We start from the raw sequence: 11,672 nt of genomic DNA, 5'->3' as shown, positions 1-11,672 counted from the left end.
AATTAAAATTCGAAAATTTTTTCTAAAGCCTCCAGGGGACTTCGTTTTCGCACGAAAAAATTTTATGTGCCCTTATTGCATCCGGACCCACAATTATTATTAATTATTGGACGTACTTTCGAGCCGTCTAAAGAAAGATAGTATACGACACGGGACTGGAAATATTGGATGCTCGTGCGGGTTAGAGTTAAGGCCTCTTCTTCGCCTGGGCCTTATTTCTCTTACCAGCACGGAAATCTACCTTCGCAGCCTAGTGTCGTAATATACTAATAATTAAAAAAATTAAAATAATCTTAAAGGCTATTATTTTTTATCCAGAACAATCAGCAAATTATTTTTATTTAAAAACCATTTTTTTAAACACTTTCGTCTTGCATTAATTGAATTCTGGCCAACTACATAGCTTGCGCCGCCACACGACGACCGTTAACTCTCATGACTTATTTATCGAATATTTATTTTATTCCTAAATTTGTGAAAAAATGACTCACTAGCTCTGCTGGCATCCGAAGCAAGGCCGGAATTGGGTCTTTATCGAATCAGGGAGGCTTATTATATTTCATAAAATTTACAAAATACGAGCAATATTGTTCGTATTATGTTTTGTTTTAAGCCTTTCCGATTATAAGCATCCAAAGCCGGCCTGGCTTCTAATCGTAACGGAGCTAGTAAGTTATTTTTTCACAATTTGGAAATAAAATCAATATTAAAAAAATATTTATATTTGACTAATGGAAAAAAACAAACAAAATCGAAAGTTTGGAAAAGCTAACCCACATAAACACTATTTTAAAACGGGCAATTATAATTTTTGGTAGAAAAACTGTTATAGCAAGTAGCTAAGACATTATTTGATTGATTAGAATAAAAAATACATTAGTAATTTTATATTAAGTTAATATAAATGTATATTCTTAAAGCTAGTCCAATCGCCCATTAATGGGACACAAATTTTGGAGTGTATCCTTAAGTGGGACACCAAAGAAACCAATACTGGGAAAAGCAAAATTCAATGAAGTTTATCAAAATAAAACGTCACAATTTAGTTATTATTTATTACAGAATACATTAAAAAGCCAGAATGGCTTGTGATTACCGTTTAATTACACAGCCACACAAAAAAAGTGTGTGGATCTTAACAAGACACACGTATTCCTATGGATTCTGGGGCGCTGAATTCAAATTTGGTATCAAAAATCACCCATCACGTCATGGTTGAGCAATAACCTCAAAAAATAACGAAAAATCATGCACTGAGGCAAATAAATTTCAAAATAATGCCAGTGATGCAAATTTTCACTTCAAAAACATGTCGACAACTGTGAAGGATGAACCATTGCCTGATATCAACTTCTTTAACATAACTTTACCCAACAGAACCTGACCTCACATAACCTGAATTAACAGAAATTTATTGCGCTGCACGTAAAGCTCTGGAAGAATACTATATTTTCCCAGTAGCAAATGTGTGCTAGATCGAAACACAATTAAACTGATAGTGTGGTCCCGTTGTGTTTGCGGTAACGTTTGAATCAGCTTGGGCTTAACCTGCAAAGAGGTCAAACCTATCCTAACCTAAAAAAACCTGACCTAACCTACCCTAACCTAACTTAACTTCACAATTAAACTCATTGTGTTGTCCTGTTCTGTTTGCGGTACCGTTTCATTCAGCATCGGCTTAACCTACATAGAGGTTTAACCTATTCAAACCTAACAAAACCTGACCTAACCTAACCTAGCCTTATGAAACTCAACCACACGCGTAGCTATGCAAGCGTACGGTTCTCAGTCTTAAATATATGCTATATTTAATAGGTTAACTCGATCTTAACCTACAAATGAATCTAACTTAACAGAATCTAACGAAATTTTGCTTAACGCAACACAACTTAACTTAAGTGTTCCCGTTGCAACACAATAAAATTAATTTCATTGTACTACAGGTGGTTAAAAATTTAGACGCACATTACTCATTTGAAGAAACTTAGAACTACAAGTAGAATTGACCCCATTTCAATTAACCTGGCAATGTTTGTATCAATTAAAATGTAGAATTGTAACTTAAACATGCAAATGAACAAGAGTTTTATTCAAAAATTTGTTCTCTCTGCTTTTCTTAAACTTAAGGGATTTATTTATACTATCTTTCGTGCTCACATTTTATCTTGCTTTTTATCGTAACTGAATTGATTTATAGACCTACTTCAGTCTATTCTCTGTCTGCTATAACGTGCCCTTTTTTCTTCGAAGGAACCCCAGTGGGCAAAAAAATTAAGGACGTCCTAGAGACGTCTTTGGGACATCCCTAAGACGTCTTTTATAACATGACTTTTGGACGACCTAGGGATGTTCTTAAAACGTCTGATGTCAGTACGAAAGACGTCCGAGAACGTCCATGTCTTTAAGTCATCTTTAGGACGTTGGACGTCTTAGAGACGTTAATTGGACTGACATAAGACGTACTTGGAAGATTCCAAAGACGTTCTTGGGATTTTCAAAATTTTGTGCCCACTGGGACGATGCAAAGGGTTACGCTTACGTTTAAGACCTACATTCGTTTCCCTATTTAACATCCAGCAAAAATCAGCCATTATGACACTTTTATGTCTTGATGAAAACGTTCCCCTTGTTCTTCGCTGAAGTCACCAACATTTTCTGGAAACTTATTCAGATGAGAATCTAGAAAGTGAAGTTTTAAATTCATCAAGTAGTCTAACTTTTTGTAGTTTCTTATCATTTTCTCAACAATATTCTCGTAGTCTGGACTTTTTTTGTTACCGAGGAAATTTGCGTTTACTGCTTTAAAACTTTCCCAAGCGTCCATTTCAATTTTCGTCATGTGACTCACGAAATTAGTATCTCTTGTGAATATTCGAATCTTTGGTCTATCAAAGACTTCTTCTTTCAATTTAGCGTCTGAAACATTAGGGAATTTAAGGGATATATACTTATAGCATTGTCTATCTTTGTCTAACGCCTTGACAAATTGCTTCATGAGCCCAAGCTTTATGTGGATGGGTGGTAGTAAAATTTTTTCTGGATCAACGAGGCTTTGGTTAATGATATTATGAGAACCAGGTTTGAATGAATCTCTTAAAGGCCAACGTTTTTTGCTGTGATGATTGGCTCGATCTCTGCTATTCCACAGGCATATAAAGCATGGCTCTCTCGTGAAACCCGATTGTTGGCCTATTATCATTGTTATGATTTTGAGATCACCACATATTTGCCATTTGTGATTTGTGTAATTAACTTTTTCAAGAAGCATTTTAACATTGTTATATTCTTCTTTGATGACTGTTGAGTGAACTATAGGGATAAGAGCGTAAGAATTCGCGTTATGCAGCAAAACAGCCATAATGCTGCGTTTTGACGATTCAATGAAAAGTCGCCATTCTTCGTCTATGTACACGTTTTTCTTCAAGTGGTTCATTAGTCCGTTAACGTCAGTGCAGTAAACTAAAGACGTCTTTTCGGCTTTAACGAAAAACTTTCTGAATTCTTTGTCCCTGTCACGATAGAATGAAACTCTTGTCTTTGGCTCTAGAAGATTTCTTCTTTTTAGAAATAAAGCGGCAAATTCAGCGCCGTCTTTCGGTAGTACAAGATCTCTAATAAAATCATTTTGTTCTAGTTGCGACACTAATATTGGAACCTTCAATTTCATTTTATGCACGCCATACTCGTCATCTTTTTCGTCATTTTCATCGGAATCATCAGAACTATTTTCTGTTCGATCACTGGTTTCACTACCGTCTCTATGACGTTGACTATCAACTTCCATTCTATCATCTTCTATAGCGCTTAAATCAGTCTGGCGTGCATTTTTATTGATTTCAATTGCTCTCGTGACTGTGCACACATTATTGTACGAAATGTTATTTTTATTTTTGGCGTTGAACCCTTTGACGGAATTCATGCAAAAGTAGCAGTTCTCTGCAATAACGGGCTTTTTCCATGTGATTGGTGTAGAGTATTTGCGGTACTTTTCGTTGTTTGAATTTTTTAGACGATACAACATAAGTTTGCAGGAATTGCAAATGACATGAGGAACCCATTTTGTTTCTTGGTGCAGAAATTTACGGTCAAAACACTTTTCGTAAAGACTTTTTACTTCCTCGTCCATTGATTTTCGCAAACTGCTCACTTCATATTTACTGCAAATGTAACAGAATGAATCTGAACTATTCTTGCAGGCATGCGATTGAGAAATGCTCGCGGTTTTTTTCCTTGTAGCATGAGACTCTACACCAACCAAGTGATCCATTGATGAAGAGCTACGGTTGCATGATGACGACATCGGTGAGCCCGCATTCCCACCCTGACCAGACGCCGATACTGCGGTTTTTCCCTGCATCATAATACACTTTTCACCTGTGTCTGCCATGATGGTATGAACGCCGTTTACGAAGGGACTCAGCCAATGTGGATCCGTTGCCCTGTCACCACGTGGAGGTGCCCTGGTTACAGACACAGGCGAATAATGCTAGCAACAAGCGGTTACGAAACTCCAGACATTTACTGCTATTAATGTCAAAATATGAAAGTACGCAAGAATAGGGTTGCCAGCATAATAGGTTAAGTTACGTCAGGTTTTGTTAGGTCAGGATAGGTTAAAACTCTATGTAGGTTAAGTCGAAGCTGAATGAAAGGGTACCGCAAACACAACGGGACAACACAATAAGTTTAATTGTGTTTCGTGAGGTTAGGTTAGGTTAGGCTAGGTTAGATTTATTTATAGGTTAGGCTCGAATTGACCCATTCGATGTAGCACACATTTGCTACTGGGAAAATATGCTTCCAGAGCTTTAAGTGTAGTTCAATAAATTTCTGTTAATTCAGGTTAGTTGAGGTCAGGTTCTGTTGGGTAAAGTTATGTTAAATAAGTTGATATCAGGCAAGGGTTGATTCTTCACAGTTTTCGACATGTTTTTGAAGTGAAAAAATGCATCACTGGCATTATTTTGAAATTTTTTGCCTCAGTGCATGATTTCTCATTCTTTTTTGAGGTTATGGCTCAACCCTGACGTGTTGGGTGATTGTTGATACCGAATTTATATTCAGCGCCCCAAGATCCATAGGAATACGTGTGTCTTGTTACCAGATCCGCACTCTTTTTTTGTGTGGCTGTGTTATTTATTCTAAAAAAGTAGTTTATTAAAACAATTTAAATTATTTTCTTGGTTGAAAATTGTGTTGACTAAAAAATCTGTTTTGATTAATATTTTAACTATTTTGTTAAAAATTTGTCTTATTTGGTTCGAAAATTTAAAATTTAAATTAAAAATTACATTCTTTTAATAGAAAAATGCAACTGTTTTGTTGAAACTTCTATTATTATGGCAGAAAATTCAACAATTTGGTAGAAATTTTTTTCTTTTTTTAAAGAAAAATCTTATTTGGTTAAAAAATCATGTGATGTTTAATTTATTAGAAAAAGATTTTTTGTAGAAAATCAATCTTTTTCATTTTAAAACTCAAGAATTTGTTAGAAAATTGAAGTATTATGGTAACCAAAAAAGTTAAATTTTGATCAAAAAATATAATAGTTGATACTTCAACCAAAAAAGATTTTAATTGCATATTGAAAGCAGCCGAATTAATTTAAAAAAAAAACGAATTTCCAATCCAATTGCTGAAGCCTCAACCTAAACAGATTAATCTTCAACCACAGTTGCATTTTTGTTCAAGAAAGATGAAATTGATAATTGAAAAGATACGTTTTCAAACCAAAAAGACGAATTTTCCAGAAAATAGTTCAAATTTTAATCAAAAAACATGGTTCAGTCAAGAAATACAAAAAATTTAACCACTGTTTAATTTTCAATTTAAAAAGATGAGTTTTCTTCAAAAAAGTTATATTTTTAATTTGAAAATATAAATTTTCAACAGAAAAGTTAACTTCCTTAATTTATCTTAAAAAGTAAATCGATAATATTAATCTTCTTAACATTTCGTATAAATCTAGCATATTCACTACTCTGAACAACTTTTTTAAAATCAATTATCAATAGAACGGTAAGGGTTTGTCTTATAAACAATATTTTTAATATTTAACTAACACAATACTGCGACATTTAATTAAAAACACGGAAAAAATGACCGTCTCAATAATGGAAACACAATTAGGCAACTCCCGCTCAAGTGTTCGAAACTAAGACAGTCAGCGACAGCTTGCCCCGGTTTAGGCAACTTCGTCAAAAAAATTTCCAAATGCGGGACATTGAAATATTCATAACTTTTCGAATAAAATTCCTAATAAATTTCTAAGTTTTATTCTTAAACGTCTTACAAAGGCGCAAAAATGTTATTTTTTCTTTTAGTGCAGAAAATTTCAATAATACTATGCTGTAAAGGTTATGCGGAAAGTTTTGAAATACCAACAAAATGGTGAATTTTGTAGCAGTTCATACGCACATTTTGAGGAAGATTTTTGGTTATTTTTGAAGACGTTTATAACTTGTCATGAGCAAAATAAATAATGGTAAAAATTTTTAAACGACTTAAAAAATAATAGACAATTTTTACTTTTATAATTTATAATGAAATATAAAACCCAGTAGGCACAAAATTTGGCCAAGTCTTTACGACATCGTTACGACATATTTACGACAAATTTACGACAAATTTACGACATCCTATGTCTATGTCGTTTCAGTCCTAGTGGACAGAAAATTTGGCGACGTCTTTACGACATCGTTACGACATCTTTACGTCGTATGATCAGAAGATGTCTTTACGATATCGCAAAAACACCAAAAAGACATATACATAGGATGTCGTAAAGTTGTCCTAAAGATGTTGTAACGATGTCGTAAAGACGTCGCCGAATTCCCAGTGGGCACAAAGTTTGACGGCGTCTTTACGACATCGTTACGCCATCTTTACAACAACTTTGCGACATCCTGTGTCCATGTCGTTAAGGTGTCTTTACGATATCGTAAATAAGTCGTGTGATCTGACGATGTCTTTACGATATCGCAAAGACACCGACATGGACATAGGATGTCGTAAAGATGTCGTAAATATGTCGTAACGATGTCGTAAAGACGTCGCCAAATAGTGTGGTAAATATCGAATTCTGGCAGGAATTCCATAAAATAATCAAACATTTTTTTCGATGTGTAACTTTCATCAATAACTCTGTACGTTCAAGAACATCCAATTCTACCGGAAATTCTTCAACATAACTTTACATTATAGGATTTTCTCAGTTTCCTTAGAGATCTAACGCTTTTTATTGAAAAATAATTCAATCCGACATAAATTTTCTAACATTACGTTGAATTGTGTGCATTTTTAAGTTTTCTACAAGACCCAAGTGCTTATGTTCTAAAATATCAAATTCCGACAAATTGTAAGTTTTGTAAATGACGCAAATTGTTTGTCTTGAAAAATTTTCAATTCTGGGAAGAATTTCCTGGGATAACCTAAAACCTTCCTTTTGAAAAATATCTCTAATTTCGGCGAAATTGCCCTAATTTACTCTAAAATTATTCGAAACCTCTTAGTTTGATAAAAGACCAAAGTACTTCTAATTTGAAATATTCATTTCGGATGAGAAATCATTAACATAACCTAGAACTGTTCAAACTGTGAGGTTTTCGGAAAGATCTAACAGTTTCTGGTGAAAGATACTCAAATTAGGCAAAAATTCCATAACATAACCTTAAATTGTTTCATTCTATAAAAGTTCTAAAATGTTCGCCTCTGTCGAAAAATATCCAATTCCACAGAAAAATCTCTAACATAACATTAAATTATAGGAATTTATAAGGTTCGTCAAAAATTGAAATTAAAATTAGTGTAAATCATGCTTCCTTTATTTAAAATCTAATATGTGCTGAAATCATGACTGTATTTCGAGAAATGTCTAACATATAAGATCATTGTACTGAAAACATACACTCGTCGTAAAAGTCGCTCTTCTCCCCCTAGGTGCTTAATGTATTATTATTATTATTATTATTATTATTATTATTATTATTATTATTATTATTATTATCATTATTACGAGTATTTATCTTTTTTGACTAAAAATTTAAATTCATATTTAAAATTGAACTCCTTTTTAAACATTTTTTTTATTTTATTAGCAATGAAACATTTAAGTTGCAAATTTAACTTTTAGATTGGAAACTTATCTTTGTTAGCTAAGAATTCTACAATTTTGGTTCAATATATGTGTTTTGTTGTCAGTATACAATTTTTATCCCTGAAGCTGATACCATTTTTGTTAATCATTCAACTATCAGTGGTTAAAGAATTATTCTTTTTTGTTTAAAGATTTACTTTTTTGCGGAATCTGTAAATTTTCGGGTTTAAAGGATAACCGATTTTTTAAATAGTAGAATTTTTAGCTTCGAAGCTTAACTCTTTCGTTAAAAAGTTATTGTTAAAAAATAATTCTTTTTGGTTGAAAATTAAAATATTTAATGTAAAGTGTTACATATTTAATTTAGTATGGTAGATATACTCTCCTGGTCAAAAAGTATTGCGCACCCTGAGCGAAATAAGTCTAAATAAAAAGTTTATATGTCTGTCAATAATTCATGTTTAAAAAAAATCCGACATCGTCTCAAGGCTTGAGTGAAATTAAAGTGAAATTAAAGTGCTATACAAAAAAAAACATTCATTTAGCTTTGGAGTTTTTTGTATAATGCATAGAGTCTGAGACATTAGCGTTAAAAAAGTGTGTTAAAAAATGTCTTAACTTTAAAGCGGTTCGATTTTTTAAATTCATACAGTTTCAAAATAGATATAAAAATTTTTATTACTACCAATTTCGCTCAGGGTGTTATTGTGAAAAGTCACCCTATTTTCCTGTGTTAAGACAATTTAAGTCTGTTATAACAGAACTCAGGATTAAATTTTATTTTCAATTTGAATAAAAACGCTGCAGCACATTTATCTGAAGAACGATGAAATTTATCTGACGAAAGATGAAATTAACTTTCGAAAATATTTATTTGAAATATGTGATATGTCAAACTGCTGCACCTAGGTTAACTGAAAAAATGTTATCTATAAATTTGAAAATCTTCACGGTATTCGTTTTTTAAATCGTCTCACTTTACTTAAACGATTTTAACCTAAAAATCATAGACCTACACTTACAGAATACATAGGCAGCATTTTGGTTAGTTTATATTTTATAGTGTTTATTTACAATTATTGAATTCTTCCTTAGCGTCGAATGAAACTAAAGGTTTGTTCAAAAAAAGTAAAAGACTGCATTCTCACTGCATTCATTGTAATAATATTCTATGATAATAATTTAAAAATAATTCTCTACCTAATAATAACGTTTATTGCTTAAAAATAAGTAATTATGCACTACAAACATCAACTTATTTATTCAAAAATTTTCGTGTCAGAAATAATAATTTTTCGATTTAGGGGCATGTGATACTTTGTCGTGTGGTCGATCGGGTACAGTTCAGTAAAAAAAAAAAGAATTCGGAGATACAATGAAATATCATAACGGACGTCCCTCGACTATTTTTGAGGCATAATAACAAACAAAGTTTATTGTGCTAAATAAAAATGTTATTCTTGTGCATTATTTTGAGGTTAGGGTCGTTTTTCAGCTCTCTCTCATTTTGATAATTTACATTTCTGCCGTACGGATGATGTCGGTAAACACTGTAGAATAATTATGGGAGAGAATTGTAACAAAACACATTTCACATACCTATTTTTTGATGCGCAACTGAATCCTTCAAATCACAACCAAAAAAGAATGGAGTCGAAGCGAAATGACGCTAATAACGATGCTAGCGATGGCTCCTTTCTGAACTGTGTAGACAACGGCCTCTTCGACTGCCCTTACTGTGACACCTGCGCAATGCTGCTAAAATGATATCTCTACTCGGTTAAAAACACGCAACCTAACTTGGTTCACTTTTACGAAGTACAAAAGCACTTGGCTAACCCTTATCAACTTCAATTTGTTAGATTCAGCTACTAAAAATGTTAAAAAAGAACCCAATGAATTTTATTTATCAAAAACACACAATATCCTTGAGAAAAAATAACAAGCATATTGGTTTTATTGAAGATTCTTAACTTGATCGATATTGTGTAGATTTTCTGCCTTCATGGTTTGGAGGGTTGATCTACTGTCGGTAAGGTACAATCTCTGATGATATAGCATATAAATTTAAAAATTATGAAATGATAAAAAATTAATCTTATATATTGGTTGAGTTGAAAAATCGTTTTTTTGTATGGAACATTAATCTTATAGTTGAAAATTCACCTTTTCCCTTGAAAACTTAACAATTTTGTTGAAAATTCGTTTTTTTTTTGTTTAATTCAATTCCTTATCACAATTTTTATATAGAAATTGAACCATTTCATTTTTGGTTGAAACTTTATCCTGTACATTGTATTAGTTAAAACACCAATTATTTGATAGAAAATTAATTAATTTGTTTTCGATTAAGATTTTTTTAAATTCAAAGAATTTTAAAATAAAATTTTGTAAATTGAATTTAAGGTATTAAAAATTGATAAATAATTGATTTTACACGATGATTCTAAATTCGTTCAAAATAAAAGAATGAGTAGCTATTAGTTTTTTAAATTATTTTCAATTATGACTTCTAATATAATTTCAGTCTAAAAAAAATTCGCTTTGAACCCATTCAATTTGAAAATTTTTCATTTAAAAAAAGAAAATTTCGTGAATTATTAGCATTATTTGACCGTTCATTTAAAACAATCCATTATAAACAACTATTAAAAACTATACAAATTTGAACAGAATGGTTCAAAATAGAAAGCCTTGAATTGCTAAAATTGTAATGAGCTGAATTTTAACTTTGAGCGCTACAATTTTAATTTGAAAAAAGATTCAAAATCAATTTAAAACTTGAAATTATTTTCAAATAATTTGAAACACGATGTAGATTTTTTCAGATTAAAAAAATGAAGCGTTTTGAGAATTTTAAAATATTTAAAAAGAATAACAAAAATTGTTGTGATTGCTAAGAAAATGAAAAATGATTTTTTATTTTGAAAAATTAGTTTTAAGTGAGTGTTTAAAAAGATTTTAAAAATTAAAAAAAAAGAATTAGGCCGATTTTAAGGCAATTTTTTTATTTTGCAGTGTTTTAATGTTAGGAAAAAAATCGAATTAATAAAATATATCAATTTTCAACCAAAAAGTTTACTTTTTAAAAAAAGAAATTAATTTTCTATCAAATAATTGGTGTTTTAACTAACACAATGTACAGGATAAAGTTTCAACCAAAAATAGAATAGTTCAATTTTCACACGAAAAAAATGAATTTTCAACAAAGTTGTTAAATTTTCAACCAATAAGATGACCTTTCGACCAAGAGAATTAATGATTCACACAAAATACATAAATTTTCAACGAAATTATTTAATTTTAAAGTCAAAAAGAAAAATTATCTACAAAAAGTTGAATCTTTTAAACAAAACATATGAGTTTTGAATCAAAGAGTTAAACTTTCAACCAAATAGTTAAATTTTTTAAATTTTAACTTTCAAATATGTATTTTCAACGAAAGAGATGAACATTGAAATAAAAAAAATTGAACAAACGGGTTATAATAAAGTTTTTAACTAAAGAAGGCGTTAAACCGTGCGAAATTTTGACTCGATTGAAGGATCAGTATGGGGATGATACTCTGTCTAAAACT

Source organism: Belonocnema kinseyi, chromosome 10, assembly GCF_010883055.1.
Source record: "Belonocnema kinseyi isolate 2016_QV_RU_SX_M_011 chromosome 10, B_treatae_v1, whole genome shotgun sequence".
In the NCBI taxonomy this organism is placed as follows: Eukaryota; Metazoa; Arthropoda; class Insecta; order Hymenoptera; family Cynipidae; genus Belonocnema; species Belonocnema kinseyi.
The sequence above is the reverse complement of the archived record's forward strand: the minus strand, read 5'-3'. Positions refer to the sequence as shown.